Source organism: Mobula birostris, chromosome 13, assembly GCF_030028105.1.
Source record: "Mobula birostris isolate sMobBir1 chromosome 13, sMobBir1.hap1, whole genome shotgun sequence".
Lineage (NCBI taxonomy): Eukaryota > Metazoa > Chordata > Chondrichthyes > Myliobatiformes > Myliobatidae > Mobula > Mobula birostris.
This window is the reverse complement of record NC_092382.1, coordinates 75,306,902-75,322,082: the sequence shown is the minus strand read 5'-3', so window position 1 is coordinate 75,322,082 and position 15,181 is coordinate 75,306,902. Positions and strand designations below refer to the sequence as shown.

Below are 15,181 nucleotides of genomic sequence, written 5' to 3'. Positions count from 1 at the left end.
ATGGAATACTGTGTCGGGGAAGTCATGGTCATGCACTCTGGTAAAAGAAATTAATTTTTTTTTTAAATGGAGAGAAAATACAGAGACGCGAAGGGGCTTGGGTGACCTTGTACAAGAGTCCTTAAAAGTTGATTATTTGATTGGGTCTGCGATAAGGATGGCAAATGCAATGTTAGCCCATTTAAAGCGGACTAGAACATAAAAGCAAAAATTTAATATTGAGACTTCAAGAAGCACTGGTGAGGCCACACTTGGAGTATTGTGCACAGTTCTGGGCTGCTTGTCCTAGATTGGATGTGCTGAGACTGGAGATGTTTCAGCGGAGGTTCATAAATATTATTCCAGGATTCAGTAGCTTGTCAAATAAAGAGCGCTGGAGGACTTTGGGTCTATAATTCACTGGAATTCAGAAGTCTGAGGGGTGACCTAATGAAACAGATCGAATGATAAAAAGCCTTGATAGACTGGACGTGGAGAGGACGCTCCCTCTTCTGGAAGAGTCTAAAACCAGACGTCACTGCTTCAGAATAGAGAGGCGCCCTGTTAGAACGGAGATGAGGCGGATTCTCATTAATCAGAGAGTGGTGAATCTGTGGAATTCTTTGCGCAGGCTGTTGCGGAGGCCGTTTTTGCGGTATATTTAAGGCAGATGTCAAAGAATTATTAATTGATCAGGGCTTAACTGGAGAAGGGAAAAGATTGGAGGCGATGAAAAATGGATCCAACAAGATGAAATGGCGGAATTTCGTTTGGTGGCCGAGACTTGATGCAAACATCGAGCACATAGTTGGTGCACGCGACCCCTGCTTTTGTAGCTAAATCTCTCCAATGTTCCGTCCGAATCAGTCCCTGATCGCAGAGGTCAGCGCTCTTTCAGTCATGCCCGCATGGCCCTCCCTCCACCACGGACGTCCATCCTTCAGCTACCTGAGGTGAAATTTCCCCAGTACCATCCGTCAGCTCCGTAGCCTGTCTATTCCTTCCACTCTGAGAATTCTCTCAGTGGAAAATTGGGCGAGATACGCATCCCGTCAAAAAACTCATCCTCAAGAATGCTCCAAGCCATATGGTAAGGGACACGTAAGTGAAAGGGTTCTAGGAGAACGAAACGGGGCAAATAGAGTATAGCCTCCTGGGTAATAACTGGGGAATAGCAATCACACTGTGAAAATACGCGGAAATCCGGGTGGGCATATGAAATACAACCAGAAGCTATTCCTTAATGAGACATTATCATGGCTAATATTTTCCCACGAAGAAGTTCTTGTTTTCTTCCGCATCTAATCTCGTTGACTTTATATTAAAAATGGCAACGAAGAAGTATTTCAAAGACTGCGACTCTGCTGAATTTCGGATCAAACGTTACTAACATTCACTACATTTCCTAAAGGATATCCTTCCCGTCACAGTTCTAAATTATCCCGTTTCTTAACACCTCACCTGGGGTGTTAATGTATCCTGTCCGCAGTGTGTAAGTTTGGTTCAGTTCATTTCTGTTTCTTGTATTTACTCCATGGATCTCCTCAGCTCCGCCCTCCTGCATCCATTCCACTCTGTCATACTCCTCCTTTAGAGCTTTGTTACATTCTTACTGTTACCGTGTCTCCGTCGTACTTTTCCATGTTGTAAGATGTCCACACATGTTTCTCTGAAGTTCCGTCTCTCGGGAAGTCTTCTCTGCCAATATAGGGAAATTCCTTTCTATATTTCAATTATTTCCTCTGCATATTCTCCCCACGACTCTCACCAGTTCAGCACGGTGAGATTTGCCTGGTCTTCATGCTCTTCAATATCAGCAAGATTCTACCAACCTTCACAAATCCTTTTTTATTTTCTCTCTTTCTCTCCCACTCCACGTCTTTCAGCATTGTGAAGGGAACATTCTTTCCCTGATTTTCCCTCGATACCATTATGCCCTGGTCCAAGATGAGGTACATCCACTCTGATCCAGGGACATGGAGCTGAGCAAAATAGCGGGCTAAGTGCTAGCGAAATTCTAGGCAGCCTCTAGAGTAGATCTCCCTGCTCCAGGCCGAAGAGCCTGTAATGTGCTGTAAATATCTCTGTTCGATGTTCTATGCGCATACAGATTTTCTGTCCGTCCAGAGAAAACAGTAATGGAGTGGAACATCTGTTAATTTTGCGTTCTTCATTGAACGTTGAAAGACACGTCTCCTGTGCTTTGTGAAAAAGACAGACGGATGAGTAACCGTTCCTGCTTATCCTTGACTGTCTTGTTCCTGCCACTTTAATTCCTCATTCCTCTAACTTCTGATCTTTGTCTGCCTGGCCACATGCACTGATATATCGGTGAAACACCCTGGTTTCCTTGGCTGCGAAAGTCTAAGGCAAACACTCTCAATTCCCGCTAATCTCGTGAGATTGAGACGGCTCGATCCCACCCCAAACCCCAGTTTGTGTGGATGCTGTGTAATTTGCTACCCTGTAACAAATAACAGACTGTACACTGCATACGATTAAAGCAACTATATTTAACCATATAAACATAAAACAATTACAGCACGGAAACAGGCCATCTCGGCCCCTCTAGTCCGTGCCGAACTCTTACTCTCACCTCGTCTCACCGACCTGCACTCGGCCCATAACCCTCCATTCCTTTCCTGTCCATATAGCTATCCAATTTAAATTTAAACTATAACATCGAACCTGTCTCAACCACTTCTACTGGAAGCTCGTTCCACACAGCTACCACTCTCTGAGTAAAGAAGTTCCCCCCTCATGTTACCCCTAAACTTTTGCCCTTTAACTCTCAACTCATGTCCTTTTGTTTGAGTCTTCCCCATTCTCAAAGGAAAAAGCCTATCCACGTCGACTCTATCAATCCCCTTCATAATTTTAAACACCTCTATCAAGGCCCCCTCAATCTCCTACGCACCAAAGAATAAAGATCTAACTTGTTCAACCTTTCTCTGTAACTTAGGAGATGAAACCCAGGTAACATTTTCGTAAATCTCCTCGTACTCTCTCATTTTTATTGACAACTTTCCTATAATTCGGTGACCAGAACTGTACACAATGCTCCAAATTTGGCTTTACCAATGTCTTATACAATATCAACATTACATCCCAACTCCTATACTCAGTGCTGTGATTCATAAAGGCCAGCATACCAAAGGCTTCCTTCACCACCCTGTCCACATGAGATTCCACCTTCAGAGAACTACGCACTATTATTCCTGGATCCCTCTGTTCTGCAGCATTCTTCAATGTCCTACCATTTACCATGTATGTTCTATTTTGATTAGTCCTACCAAAATATATCACCTCATATTTTTCAGCATTAAACTCTAGCTGCCATTTTTCAGCCCACTCTTCTAACTGGTCTAAATCTCTCTGCAAGCTTTGAAAACCTATTTCATTATCCACAACTATCTTAGAATCATCTGTATACTTACTAATCCAATTTACCACCCATCATCCAAATCAATAATATATATGACAAACAACATTGGACCATGTACAAATCCCTGAGGCACACCCCTACACATCGTATTCTGTCATGTGCGACGCCAAGCAGAGCTACCGGACGGATGATGCTAATCAGAGAGATAACGGAAGACAATGGAGAAACATTCAAAATGCTAATAAGAGAGAAGAGAAAGATTACGAGGAAGAAACACATTCAGATATTGACAGACCGGTTGCTTTGAATCTGAACTGTTTGAAGTTTGATGGACAGGTGATACCCCAGCAGAGGGATAAACGGAGCAGATTTGCTAAGGCACGAGACACACCAGGAGACACTGGAAAGAGAAGTGTGCCCCCCACAAGTGGTTTGAGTTCGGAGGACCGGTTCGCGGGAACCGACTAGTGGATCACAGGGTGTAAAGGTACGATCGGTGGGAACCTGGAGTGTATGTCCGCCCTTGCCTGGGTGCCGGGTTCACCGCGGAAGAACGATCATTTCCGGAACGGAGGGGTCACAGTCGGTGACCACAGCGGGATTAAAAGACATGAAAAGGTCTGCTCGAAACCAACTGCGAAGATATCAAAAGGTCTGCCTGAAACCAATTGCATCTCCCTCTCTCCCTCTCTCTCTCCAACGGTACAACAACAGCGACTACTTCGAACTGCACTAAACTGAACTGAACTGAACTCTGCTTCACTTAAGACTGATCATTTTACCCCTAGACTGCGATAAAGCTTGGTTGATTCCCGTTACCCTAGTTCTGTGTAAATGTGTGTATCATCATTGCTAAGCTGTTACATTTATATCCTTACAATTAGTGTACTGTATTACTTATTTCTTTAATAAAACTTCATTACTTCCTAGTAAGCACAGACTCCAGCAAGCGTTCCATTTCTGCTGGTTTGGCAACCCAGTTACGGGGTACGTAACATAAGTGGGGATTTCGTCCGGGATTTTGAACGTCAAAAATTGGGACTGGGTAAATTAATTGGGTTAAAATTCCCGGAAGAAAAAAAAGGGCAAACGGCAGAAATGGAGATTGAGGAATTTCTAAAGGCGCCATCCTTGGAGTCATTAGAGGATGCCAGGAAATCAGAATTGCGGACTGCTGCAAAACGGTGGAATCTTTTTAAGGGGAAGCCGACAACGAGGAGAGCGGAGATGCACAGAGCTATCATTGAGCATTATGTATCTAAAGGTGTGTTTCTCTACGGGGAGCTGGAGTTGATGTCTATGAGAAAACCTGGTGGAGAAGCAGTGCAGCAGGTGATGAAAAAAAAATAAGACTCGAGCACGAGGTCCGAGTAAAGTAGTTAGAACGAGAAGAGAGAGCAGAGCAGTTAGAACGAGAAGAGAAAGAGAAGGAAAGGGATTTTGAGCTGGAGAAGTTAAGGATGACGCTAGAGAGGGGCCAACTGCCGAACCAAGGTGAAGGGTTCAGGGCGACCCAGGCGGTTAGGTTGGTTCCCCCATTTGAGGAGGCCGATGTTGATCGGTACTTCCTACATTTTGAAAAATCGCTGCAAGTCAGAACTGGCCGAGGGATAAGTGGGCTGTTTCGCTTCAGAGCGTACTTAAGGGGAAGGCTCAACAAGCTTACTCAGCGTTGTCAGCAGAAGATGCCTAGAGGTATGATGTGGTGAAAGAGGCTATACTCAGGATTTATGCGTTGGTCCCGGAGGCATACCGGCAGAGGTTCCGGAATTCGAGGAAGCAGTGTGGCCGCACATATTTAGAGTTTTCCCGTGAGATGCAGATGTATTGTGAGCGTTGGTGCGCCTTGAAAGGGGTCACTGGGGATTATGACAGACTGCTACAGCTAATACTGATTTAAAGGTTGTGTCCCTGAAGGTATGAGGCCCTATCTAGATGAGAAAGAGGCAGACACCTTAGCCGCAACTGCTACGTTAGCGGATGAGTACGCGTTAACACACAAAGCAAAGTTTACCCCGAGTAGGAGCTACCAGAAGGGTAGTCGAGAGGGCGGAGAGAGTCCGCCGGAAAAGCCAGAAAGTAAGCCGGGGACTAGTGAGAAGGATAAGGAAGACAGGAAGCAGTTTGGTAGGAAGTCTCCTGGGGTCGTATGCTATAATTGTGGGAAAGCCGGTCACTTTGCGTCCAGGTGCTTTGCCCAAAAGACGGAGACGGGGAAAGGTAAAAAGACGGTTCCGACTGGCTGTATTGAGCCGGCAAACAAACCTCTCGTGGAGAAGAGGTTTGATAGAGTTCAGGAAGGGCGCGAGAAATTTATTTCGGCCGGATTGGCGTCGGTGAAGGAGGGGTCAAATCCAGTACCAGTACGGATCTGGAGAGACACTGGAGCTTGTCAGTCATTGATATTAAAGAGTGTGTTAGACTTTAGTTCAGAGACCGAGACTGGCGAGGTCAAGGTCAAAGGTATTGGGGAAGGGACTGACGCAGTACCTTTGCACCAGGTACACCTGAAAAGCAACTTGGTCTCCGGACCGGTCACGGTCGGGGTGAGGCCCGAATTACCGATGGAAGACGTTGAGGTTCTACTCGGCAACGATCTTGCAGGTGGAGATGTGTACCCAGCAGTAAGATTGATAAGCCAGCCTGCCAGGACTGAGAACTCGCCCATGGACTCACAAATTTGTCCCGTTTGCGCAGTAACTCGGCGCATGTCCAGAAAAGCTGCCGAAGCGAATATAGATTTAACTGAGACGTTTTTACCAGCCCTGTACCAGGAGGAGTTAGAAAGTGTGAAGAATGAGCATAGTGGAGTGGGTGAAAGTAAGGTAGATTGATCATTAGCGAGGAAGGAATTTATACAAGCACAGGAACGAGACGAGGAGCTGATGGTTTTGACGGAGACAGCTCTCTCCGAAGCAGAAATACAAAAAGGAACCAGTGGGCTATTATGTGAAGGAGGGAGTACTGATGAGGAAGTGGAGACCAAATACCGTGGCCGCAGATGGGGAGTGGGGGCGGGGTACACCAGGTGGTAGTGCCAAACATTTATAGGGACGAGATTTTTAACCTGGCCCCAGCTAGGGACTGGGTGATGCCTAGCCTCTCCTGTTATTTGCCGTGAGGGACACGGTTCAGGTGTCATCGGGGTTCAGCCCATTCGAGCTCGTCTTCGGTCATCGGGCCAGAGGACCTCTGACCTTACTGAAAGAGCAATTGTCCAGTCCGACAGTACAAGTCAATGAAATTGATTATGTTTTAAGATTTTGTGAGAGGCTTAAAAGGATCTGAGACCTTGCCAAAGAAAATCTACAACACACCCAAACTAAAATGAAACAGTGGTATGATAGACGTGCCCGTGAACAAGTGTTTCAAGTGGGTGATAGGGTCTTAGTTCTGTTTCTAGTGGTAACCAACCCCCTCCATTTGAGATTCCACGGTCCGTGCAAAGTGATTAAAAAGATAGACCCTTTGAATTATGTTATTGAAACGCCGGACAGACGTAAGCCGACCCAATTAGTACATATTAATATGTTATAAGCTTACCACGATCAGAAAGCAGATCTAGTCGGTGTTATCACAAAAATAAATGAGGCTGGGGTGCCAAATGATAAGGGGAAAACCCATCTTGAGAAGATAAATATGGTGCCGACCAGGTTGGAGAACTCTATTGTTTTGGCCAACTTTGCTGATAAGGTCTCTCACTTAACCCCTGAACAGAGTGAGCCGCTGATAAAGCTAATTAACCTGCATGAAGCTGTATGTCCAGATGCCCCGAGGCGATGCAAGGGGACGGCACATGATGTTGTCGTTACATCAGACCAGCCTATTAAGCAACACCCCTATAGGATGAACTTGGAGAAGGGCAAGCCAGTGGAGAAAGAAATTGAACACATGCTAGCCACAGGTATTATTAGACCATCCAAATCGGGATTGGTTTCTCCCTGTGTGGTTGTCCCGAAACCCGATGGGAGCATACGATTCTGTACAGATTACAGAAAGGTGAACGCCATCACACAAACCGATGCTTATCCCATCCCAAGGGTAGACGATTGCATCGATAAATTGGGGAGAGCTAAGTACGTCACAACGATCGATTTGCTAAAAGGGTACTGGTGCGTTCATTTAACCGACCAGGCTCGAGAAATCTCAGCATTTGTCACTCCATCGGGGTTATACGAGTACAATGTTTTACCTTTTGGCATGAAGAACGCCCCAGGGACCTTCCAAAGGATAATTAATTCAGTGATAAAAAGGTTAAAGAACGCAGAAGTGTATATTGACGATTTATTGGTCTGGAGTGACACGTGGGAGGAGCACATTGTGGCAGTAGAGGAACTGTTTAAACGGCTGTCTGAAGCCAACCTGACAGTGAACCTCTCGAAAAGTGAGTTCGGCCACGCTAAGGTCACTTATCTGGGGTATGTGGTCGGACAGGGGCAGCTGGCACCGATGCAGGCTAAGGTGCAAGCTAGCTCTGAAGTTCCGATCCCGACGGACAAGAGAGACCTGAGAAGGTTCTTGGGGATGGTGTGGTACTATCGTAAGTTTTGCAAAAACTTTGCGGATATTACCCTCCTTCTTACTAAGCTCTTGCCGAAGAATGCGAAGTTTGTGTGGAATAACCTTGTCGAAAAGCCTTCGAGAGTCTGAAGGCGATTCTGTGTCACCACCCTGTATTGAATGCGCCTGACCTTTCAAAATCCTTTTCCATAACAACAGATGCTAGCGACGAAGTGGCAGGGGTGGTGCTGTTGCAGACCGACTAAGAGAAGATCGAACACCCAGTGGCTTATTTTTTTTAAGAAGTTTAATGTCCATCAGAGAAATTATTCCACTGTGGAGAAGGAATTACTGGCAATCATACTAGCATTACAACATTTTTAGTTTATATTTGTCCGTCACGGAAACCACTGATAATTTACACTGATCACGATCCATTAGTGTTTTTGGCCACAATGAAGGATAAAAACAAACTGTTACTAAGTTGGAGTCTGGTCTTACAGGAATTTGATATTAAGATAAAACATATAAAAGGAACGGACAATGTGATTGCTGATTGCCTGTCAAGGTGTTAAAACTTAAAGTTCTCTGTATTAACCGAATAGCTGTTGACTACCTGTATATTAGTGTGTATCTTATAATGTGCATTCATGCCCATGATTTTTACACCGGTAAAAATCCTTTTAAGGGTGGGGGTGTCATCTGCGACGCCAAGCAGAGCTACCGGACGGATGATGCTAATGAGAGAGATAACGAAAGACAATGGAGAAACATTCACAATGCTAATAAGAGAGAAGGGGGTGATTAACGAGAAAGAAACACAATTTAGATATTGACAGACCGGTTGCTTTGAATCTGAACTGCTTGAAGTTTGATGGACAGGTGATACCCCAGCAGGGGGATAAAAGAGCAGGTTTGCTAAGGCACGAGACACGCTACGAGACCCTGGAAAGAGCAGTGTGCCCCCACAAGTTGGTGAGAGTTTGGTGGACCGGTTCGCGGGAATCGATCAGAGGCTCACAGGGTCTAAAGGTACGGTCGGTGGGAACCTGGGATGTGTGTCCGCCCTTGCTTGGGTGCCGGGTTCACCGCGGAAGAACGATCGTATCCGGAACGGAGGGGTCACAGTCAGTGACCACAGCGGGATTAGAAGACATCAAAACGTCTGCACGAAACCAACTGCGAAGACATCAAAAGGTCTGCCTGAAGCCAATTACATCTCCCACTCTCTCTCTCCCTCTCTCTCTCCAACGGTACAACAGTGATTACTTCGAACTGCACTGAACTGCACCGAACTCTGCTTCACTTTAGACTGATCATTTTACTCCTAGACTACGATAGAGCTTGATTGATTCCTATTACCCTATTTCCGTGTATATGTGTGTATTATCATTGCTAACCTGTTACATTTATTTCCTTGCGATTAGTGTACTGTATTACTTATTTCTTGAATAAAACTTTATTAGATCCTAGTAATCACAGACTCCAACGAGCGTTCTGCTGGTTTGGCAACCCAGTTACGGGGTACGTAACAATGTGAACAAAACAGAAGAGATGGTTGTTGACTTCAGGAGAGCATGGAGCGACCACTCTCCGTTGAACATCAACGGCTCCTCCGTAGAGATCGTTAAGAGTACCACATTTCTCGGTGATCACCTGGCGGAGAATCTCTCCTGGTCCCTCAAAACCAGCTCCATAGCAAGGAAAGCCCAGCAGCGTCTCTACTTTCTGCGAAGGCTGAGAACAGTCTATCTCCTACCCCCCATCCTCACCACATTCTACAGAGGTTGTATTGAGAGCATCCTGATCTTGGTTCGGAAATTGCACCGTCTCGAATCGCAGACACTTCAGCGGAAAGTGAGGTCAGCTGAGAAGATCACTGGGGTCTCTCTTCCTGCCATTACAGACAATTACACCACACGCTATATCCACAAAGCTAACAGCATTGTGAAGGACCCCACACGCCCTTCATATAAACTCTTCTCCCTCCTGCCATCTGGCAAAAGGGACCGAAGCATTCGGGCTCTCACGATCAGACTGTGTAACGACATTTCCCCCCAAGCCATTAGACTCCTCAATTCCCAGAGTCTCGACGGTCACCAACCTACACACACACACACACACACACACACACACACACACACACACACACACACACACACACACACACACACACACACATACACACAGACACTCAACTGAACACAACTCCACTTATTTGCAATTTTTGGTCATTTCTTTCTCAATTTCTGCTATAACATTGTTTACATTGTTTACATTTACATTTATAATATTTATTATCATATTGCAATGTGTCCTTCACTGTGGTTATTGTCTTGTTTATTAATTATTGTATTGTCTTGCACTGTTTTGTGCACTTGATGTAGTCCCGTGTAGGTGTGAATTCTAATATAGTTTTGGGTTGTTTCAGAATGTAGTTTTGGGTTGTTTCAGGTAGTTTAGTGTAGTTTTGTGTTGGTTCAGGTAGTCTAGTGTAGTTTTGTGTTGGTTCATGTAGTCTAGTGTAGTTTTGTGTTGTTTCATGTAGCACCATGGTCTTGGAGGAACGTTGTTTCGTTTTTATTGTGCACTGTACCAGCAGTTATGGTTCAAATGACAATAAAAGCGACTTGACTTGACGTGTGTGTGTGTGTGTGTGTGTGATTGTGTGTTTGCTTCTGTATGCGTGTCTTTGCGTCTGTCTGAGGGTCTGTGTGTTGGCTTGACCACGTGCTCTGCGTTTTTTATGTTTGGGTGTGTGCGCCTGCGTGTGCCTATATATGCCTGTGTGTGTTTATGACTGTCTGTGTGTTCGCGCGTGTGTGTATGTCTCTATGTGCGTCTGCATGTGTCTGCATCTGAATGTGTTTGTCTGTTTATGTTTATATTAGTTCGTGCGTGGTCGAGCCTGCGTGTGTATCACATACACATAACAGACAGAGCACACATTTCCTTCCGAGAGATTGCCGTAGCCCACGGGGACAAATCACTGTACAGAGAAAATACCTGCATTGTCTGCTAGGTACCTGTACCTGCGCCCACATAGTCACTCCTTTAGTTTGCTGCGTTCGATGGGTTAGGGATGGGTACTGAGAGAGTTAATCGAGTGTTCGGACTATGACGAAGTTCGTTGATATGTTTGTGGAGAAGTTCGTGGATATGAAATTGTTTATTCAACACCATAAATGTACATTACCTCGGACACATTCTTGGCAGAGTCTCTCAAATTCAAACAACGTCAAGAGGTTATACACCTGTCGACAATGGTAGCAATGGGTGATTCAATATAATTTCATAACCTACAAACAGATAATCAAATTCATTATTTCGAGTCTGTCAAATGGTTCCTTTAAATCACACATTTAGAGTGGAAACACGTTGTAATTGACAAGACACCTTTGAAGGTTCAGACAAATTTGTTGGTTCCAACTATTTCACACAGATGGTCAAAAAGCTTCTGAGATCAGAGAACACAAAACTCCCAGATCTCTGTTGTGAGTGTTGACACATGGACACGCCGGGAGTGTATGGAGACTGATCATGTGTGCATAGGTGGGATCCGTTTAAAATGGCGGCATGGTTGGCACAGATACTGTGGTCCGAAGAGACTGTCCGTGCTTTCATTTTTCAGTTCCAGGTCGATCTAACACAAGTGGAAGGCAGCGACATTGCTTTTCTCAGAGCATGCATTCCTCTCAATGGTGATGAATATCTTTTTGACTCAGGACAATGTTTGGTACACAGAAACAAGCTGAGGATGGTTGCTGGTAATCGGGAGTGGGAGATAAGGTTACAGCGAGATGAGCTGTGATTGCAATTGGTGGAGAATCAGAGTGGAGCGGCCGCTTTACTCTCAGTGGATCTGCTCAGCTGATGGACAAAAGTCGTACCGACTCACGATGAGGTGCAGAGCTGGGTCTGATGGTCTTTGAAACAATATCCCCTTTGCTGGAGGAATGCCACTTGCAATTTACACCCCTTACTGCCAGCATAATTTCAATTGTTTGCAGTTTCACGGCTAATTCACTAAATTAATCACAATGTTGCGCCACAGGAATGGCACTTGTCTGACGTAATCGGATTGTAAATAATTAAAACAATTTTGTTTTAGAATCTGTTGAAATCTGTCCCTGTGGAGTCGCTGAGTGGTATTAAAACCCCAGTCATGTTCTGCCTCAACATTTCATTCCGAGAGATTGCCTGTAGCAGACGGGGACAAATCACTGGCCAGAAAAAAATGCCTGCATTGTTTGATAGGTACCTGCTTGTGGACAAAGTATTGAACATGTTCATCGCCGTTATTGGAGTTGCCGGTGAGTGACCGGAGCAATTACTGTTTGATATTTCTTTGCGTTGACCAATATGAAACTGTTTATGATTATTTTACAACTTGGTGTTCATTGAACAAATATCCATAAGGCATAAGGGTCTTAAGGACGGGCAGCCCACCAGGAGGATGTGACTGTGAGAGGTTTACATTTTACAGTTGACTGTTTCTGAGTTATTGATCGGAGTGGGGACCTGGTCCTGTGTTTTATGTCTCCCTGTGAAACCCGTCGCAATCGGATTCCATTACCTGCTAGTTAAAAGTTGGATCTGATCACCTGAACCCGAGTCCATGGATCTACTGCCGTGTATTATCGAATTGAACTGCGCTGTGGAACTAACCCATGAACGGAGTCAATCCACATTGGATCACTAAGATGTTCCTGCTTTCGCTCTGAGACCTGCTCGGGTGTTCGTTCAATTCCATGATCGCTGCTGGAGCTGCTGAGGTTCTCCAGCATTTTGTGAGTTTTGTTTCCCTCCGGATCCGTCTTTAGCCCCGTCAGATGCTATTTCCAGAGGCCTGGTCATTCACGGTTAAACCAGTGAAACCGGCCCCATCAGGGACTGGGGTCGGATTAGTGCCGATCGTTGCTGCTCATGACAATTGCTCACACATCGTCTTACCTCCACAATGAGGAAGGCAGGTCAGAGACAAGGTGACCTGTGGTTTATGTTAGATGAGCAGCCGTTCACCTCCTCTCGCACTCCTGATCATTGGCTGAAACCAGATCCCGTTTCCATTTCCGGGGAAGGTGTTCAGCACTACCCAATGTTTGTTCTTTCTTCCCGCAGTGAATTTCGTGGCGATTGTCATCCTCTCCCGGGGAAAGTGTGGCCTCTCTACCTGCACCACTCGCTACCTGGTGGCCATGGCAGTAGGGGATCTACTGACCGTTGTTAGCGAGGTCACTTTATTTCGAATCATATATAAATACTTTCCGTGGACTTTTCTGAGCATTACCCCTGTGTGCAGGGTGATCGAGGTACTGAGGTTCACAGCCACATATTGCTCTGTCTGGTTCACCGTCGCTTTCACTTTTGATCGGTTTGTCACCATTTGCTGCCAGAAGCTGAAAACAAAATATTGCACCGGGAAAACTGCGGTTTTGGTTCTAACAACAACCGGCGTGCTGTGCTGTCTGAAAAACATCCCCCGCTACTTCCTCTGGGAACCCAGAGAGGTAATCGTCAATGTACCGTGGTTCTGTGACCTAATGGACTATACTCTCACCGACCCCTGGTGGGTAGGATATGATTGGCTCGATACGGTTTTAAATCCGTTCATCCCTTTCGTTGTTATTCTGCTGCTCAACGCTCTGACAGTCCAGCACATTTTAATGTCCAGTCGGGTCCGTAAGGGACTGAGGGGTCAAAGCAAAGGCTAGAATCCCAGTGACCCGGAGATGGAGAGCAGGAGGAGGTCTGTGGTTCTACTCTTCACCCTCTCCGGCAGCTTCATCCTCCTGTGGCTGACACTGGTTGTAAATTTCATGTATTACGAGACCAGAGCAAAAGGATTTGATTTCAATGATTCTGAATGGATCTTTCACTTTGTCGGGGTTTTGCTGAAGAATTTGACCTGCTGCACGAACACATTTATTTACGCGGTGACTCGGTCGAAATTCAGGGAGCAGGTGATCAGAGCGGTGAAATATCCGATCACCTCGGTGCTTCAGTTCATTAATAAAGCCGCGACCTGAGCACAAACTAGATTCACCGCCTGATTGTCCTATCGACCGGCAGCGCCGGGATATTACGATCGTTGACCCTAAGAATAGGGGGAGAGGGGATGTGGAGAGAGGTAGACAGGGCACGGTTGCGAGGGGAAACGTAAGAGAGTGGCTGAATGAGGTGATGAAACGACAGTGGGGTGCGCATGGGGTCAGTGAGGTAGTGAGAACGAGAAAGATATTGTGTGCGTGTGTGTGTGTGAGTGTGTGTGTGTGTGTGTGTGTGTGTGTGTGTGTGAGAGAGAGAGAGAGAGAGAGAGAGAGAGAGAGAGGGAGATTTAGGAGGATGTTGCCGTGACTATGAGGCCTGTGTTATAGTGAGGGATTGTCCAGGGTGGGTTATTATTTCATGGAGCTTCGGAGATTGAGATGCCGGCAAATGGAGACGATTGAAATGACCAGAGTTTCTGGTAAGCTGGACGGAGACAGGTCAATTTCCCGCTGTCGACTGAACTCTATAATATAGTCCCTCTAGTGTGACCCATCCTGTTGTTAAGTTCTACGCACAGTCACTGTGTGGCTGGAGTTGAGGGAGTGGAGGCAATTCACATGCATTTTCGTTGGCTACAGTGACGGGTCCCATTGCTGGTATCAGTGTACATTTCACTCTGAGTTCGCAAGTATTTTGTGAATAAAACGAGCCCGGGTCGTTTTATGTGCTTAATAGAAGTTTCAAACCTTCAGTTGAATTACAAGGAAAACAACAGCGATCCCCTTACACTCTAGTCATTATGTCAGGCAGCACCTCTTAATGGGAACAAAACGATTGTGGGGCTGGAGGGGCGGAGATAAATTCTGGGATCAGAGCACATTTACTGTGAGTTCGTAAGAGTTTGCGAATAAAATGTGCCCCGTTCGTGTTAGGTGCTTAATAAAAACTAGGGACCTTTACTTCCATCACGAGGAAACCAAAAGCGGAATCCCCTTACATTCTCGTGATTATGTCACGCACCACCTCTTAAAGCGAACACAACAACTCAATGACGGTGTTTGTGAATTACGTCACACTGCTTCCATTATGGATCATTTGTGCCATTTTCCACCATTAGCATCACCTACAATTGAATCTGAGAGTAGGGCCTGTGGTGGCGGAGGGGAGAATCGATGTCGCATCGCCCTCAGTGTTGCGATAACTGCACAGTCACTGTACAGTCTCCTTTTGACTCGAGTCCTCTGTTCCCGGCAACCAAATCCGTGAATCATTTCTGCGCCTTTCTAGATTAATCACGTCTTCCTGAGACAAGCGACCAGAGATGTG

At 45.7% G+C, this 15,181-nt stretch overlaps 1 pseudogene; it reads left to right on the top strand.

Moving 5' to 3' along the window:
• The first annotated feature begins 12,101 nt into the window (after nt 1-12,101).
• LOC140208005 (probable G-protein coupled receptor 139) lies at nt 12,102-13,893 on the top strand (annotated as a pseudogene).
• Nucleotides 13,894-15,181: the final 1,288 nt, after the last annotated feature.